A 4,032-nucleotide genomic window follows, 5' to 3' on the forward strand; every position below is an offset into this window, starting at 1 on the left:
CTGTTGTTTTGGGAATCAACACAATGTGTGATCTGCGGAAGGACCCTGGTAATTCTTTCTTTTCATATGCCTCGTGCAAAACTTCACATAAGGCTGCTGCCACAGGGCTTTTAAATTTCTTATAGAAAGCTGCGCTTAGGCCATCTGGACCAGGTGTCCTTCCAGAGGTCATTTTCTCAATTGATTTTTCAATTTCCTTGACGGTGATAGGTGCCTCTAAGCTTGCCGTTATGTCGTCGTCGAGTTGCGGCATAAGTGATAAGAATTCATCCTTGAATGTGCTACTGCCCTGTCTTATGCTTCCTAATAATTCGCGATAATGTTCCACAAACGCTTGTTCAATTATTGCTTTATCTCTTGTGACGACGTTTTGATATTCTATCACCTTGATTTCATTTTTAGTCGCGTAGCTCCTCTCGTCTGCCAGCGCACGTTTCGTGGGCATCTCGCCACACCAAAGCCCTTCGGCGCGTGCGCGCACCACAGCTCCCTTATATCTTTCTACGTCTATAGCCTCCAACTTTCTTTTCACGTCTTTAATTTCTTTACTGCGCATGCCCGGTTGCACACATTCTTGACAGAGTAAAAAATCTAACTGGCACTGCAACTGCTTTTCTTCTTTCATTTGGCGGTGTTTTATACAAGATGCTCTTTCAATCGCTTTCATTTTTACTTTTTCTTTAAAATAATCCCATGTATGAATTAAATTGCCCATGTTACACTCGAATACTTCTTCTAATTCTGTTTTAACGTTTTCTACAAACACGTCATCATCGAGTAGCTTGTCGTTCAATTTCCATAGGTCCCAGCTAAACCTCTGCTTTTCTTTCTTATTGATGGTGAACATGACTAGACTATGGTCGCTGAAAGAAACGTGCTTCACACTGTAATCTCGACACAAGGGAAGTAACGCTGTAGACACGTAGGCTCTGTCAAGCCTCGCCCGACTGCTACGCTGGTAATGCGTGAACTGCGTGCCCTGAGAAAGCACATATCCTACGTCATCCAACTCTCGCTCGTGAACCATTGCATTCAAAAATAAGGCACTATAATCACGCACCGGCGCTTTGCTTGCCCTGTCTTCAGGAATGCAAACGCAGTTGAAGTCTCCGAGAAGAATAATTGTCTTATCACACGACAGATGCACTTCAAGGTTTTCGAAAAATATTTTGCGCTCTAGCTCCCTATTTGGTACATAGACACAAACAATCCGCCAATTCGCTCCAGAAAAAGAAAAATCACAGACAATTAATCGTCCCAAATCGTCAATATGCAAACACTCTACTACAATACCAATGCTGTTCTTCATAAAAAGCAAGCAGCCACCAGATGTACCATGAGAATGGCTGACACATACATTGTATAGGGAGCGGAAAGGCGAAAGCATGCGGTCTGTCTGCTCTTGGGACTCGACTTTCGTTTCCTGCACGGCAGCAGTATCAACGTCATCCTCAAGCAACAAACGCCGCAACTGATACTGTCGCCTCCTAGACCCAAGTCCTCTAATGTTGAGCGTTGCTACGCATAAGGCTGTTTCTAATTTAAAGGACATGTTATCGCTATGAGTAGGCCTACCACACGGCTTATACTTCAAATGGGTGCTCGCCAGAAAACAAGGAATTTGTATAACTTACGGGCATCTCGGCTTTTTTCATGTTTTTACGTCTCGGCTCCCGCAAAACACTTTCACATATTACTGTCTCTCCAAAAATCACGACAGCCTCACCTACCCAGACAGCCGAGCTGAGCGGACGCAGGATGGCAGGCCCTTCAAGGGTGGCTACAGCGGTACTTTCCGGCCGTGGTAACAGGTCTTTTGACGTTGAGAACGAGTATGAAGTTATATTGCCGAACCTTCCTACAGGACGAGTTGTTTTGAATACTGTTTTTTTACATGCTGACGTCTGTTCCCGGCCATATCGAGTGGAAGACTTCCGCGACACACTGGCTCGACTGACGCTGCTCCCCGAGGTTGTTGCCTTAGGGGCGTATCGCATGAGCCATGTGTGGGCGGTGACGTTCAAGAATATGGATGCTGTGAAAAGGATCCTTGGCGTCGGTGACCTCAAGGTGAAGAATTCTCGCTGCCTCGTCATCGATCCAGCCAACCAAGATGTGCGGATGAAGGTACACTGGCTGCTCCACAATGTACTCGACGAAGACTTGAAACGTGCGTTAGCGCCGTACGGCCAAGTGACGGAAGTCAGCAGGGAGCGGTGGCGGGTACACGGCGTGGCCGACAAGGGCTCGACCACCCGTCTGGTAACGCTCAGGTTGAAGGTGGGCCTTAAAATTGACGACCTTCGTCATCAAGTGAACGTGTGCGGTGAGCAAGCCCTTGTTGTTGTGCCAGGAAGAGCGCCCATTTGTCTACGCTGCCGAGGAAAAGGGCACATTCGTCGTGACTGCCGAGTGCCGCGTTGTGGTAGCTGCCGGAGGTTCGGTCATGAGGAGCGCGACTGCACGCTTTCCTATGCCAGCGTCACCGGGCCTGTGGACGGGGGCGACGCGTCCGAGCTACTCATGGACGAGGCTGACGCTGAAGACGCAGCAAGTCCGGGTGACAGAGGGTCCGACAGAGTGCTGATGACGCCAGACCCGACCACACTAAAAGGGCCGAATGCGACAACAGGGCAAGAGCCCGCAGAACAGCCGTCGTAGCTACAACCTGGGAATGCAACGGCCTCAGAGGGGCCAGAATCGTGTGAAACTTCTGCCAAGGAAACAGAGTTTACAGATGGACAGGACAACATGGACGACAGCGAGAGCGCAGTCGGCGGCCTGGCTGGCAAGCGCCCTTGGGACGAAAGTCGAGACGAGACAAGTATTTCCGATGGCGTCGAGGCTGGAGAACCACCGACGAAGACAACGGGGATTAGGCGTCCGTCTTTCAAACCTCGGCCAAAAATTCTGGTCGACCCACGGGCAGAAGCCAAGCCGCCTCTGCCGAGTATTCCCAATGCCTGCATATTCGTAGTCCGCTTCTTTTTCTGCAGCCCGTCAAGATATGACGAAGGTGTACACGCGCCGTGAACGTGAACTGTTGTCGGCTCGTTGGTCTAGGGGTATGATTCTCGCTTAGGGTGCGAGAGGTCCCGGGTTCAAATCCCGGACGAGCCCGCTCTTTTTTTTTCGCTCTCAACCCGAGTGTTCCCAACGCCTGGATATTCCTAGTCGTTGTCTTCTTCTTTTTCTGCAGCCAGTCAAGATATGATGGTGTGAACGCGCCGCAAACGTGAATTGTTGTCAGCTAGATTCTTCTTCCGGCCACTGAGCGCGACGGACGTAAGATGACGGGCTCCGTTGGAGCGGCTTCAACGGCCATTTCTGGCTGCCCTAACAGGTCTACGGAACAGGAAAACGACTACCAGGTTGTTCTGCCAAGACTCCCAACCGGGCGTTTGGTATTAAGCACTCTATTTTTGCACGCGGATATCAGGGCCCGCCCGTACCGGGTGGAAGATTTTCGAGACGCGTTAGGTGGGGCACTCGCTGCTCTCGGATGTTATCGCCCTGGGGGCGTATCGGATGAGCCATGTCTCGGCCATCACGCTGAAGGATGCGGATGCCGTTAAGAAGATTGCAGGCGTCGGTGAGCTGCGCGTCAAAGAACGCCCCTGCTTGGTTGTTGACCTGGCGAAGCAGGACGTAGTACGTCTCAAACTGCATTGACTGCACCATGCCAGACGAGGACGTGCGTGTAGCGCTTGCACCGTACGGCAAAGTCTCCGAGGTAGCCCTGGACATGACACGCGTGCTCGACGTGTCAGAGAAAGGCTCAACGAGCAGGATGGTCACGCTGAAACGGAAAGCTGGCGTTAAACTCGACGACTCTCCTCACCAGCTTAATGTTGGGAGTGAGTTGGCGCTCGTCGTTGTACCTGGAAGGCCTCCGTTATGTCTTCACTGCCGAGGTACGGGACACATTCGTCGAGAGTGTAAGGTCCCGCAGAGCGGAGCTTGTCGACGTTTTGGTCACGAAGACGGTGAGTGCCCCCGTGCTTATGCGAGCATAGCCGGGCCGGGAACGAG

General features: G+C 51.2%; 1 non-coding gene across 1 annotated transcript; it reads left to right on the forward strand.

The window, feature by feature from the left end:
* The first annotated feature begins 3,048 nt into the window (after positions 1–3,048).
* Positions 3,049–3,120, forward strand: TRNAP-AGG (transfer RNA proline (anticodon AGG)). Its single transcript has one exon. It is a non-coding gene; the product is annotated as a tRNA-Pro (tRNA).
* The last annotated feature ends 912 nt before the right edge of the window (positions 3,121–4,032 follow it).

This window comes from Dermacentor albipictus, chromosome 1 (assembly GCF_038994185.2).
Source record: "Dermacentor albipictus isolate Rhodes 1998 colony chromosome 1, USDA_Dalb.pri_finalv2, whole genome shotgun sequence".
NCBI lineage: Eukaryota > Metazoa > Arthropoda > Arachnida > Ixodida > Ixodidae > Dermacentor > Dermacentor albipictus.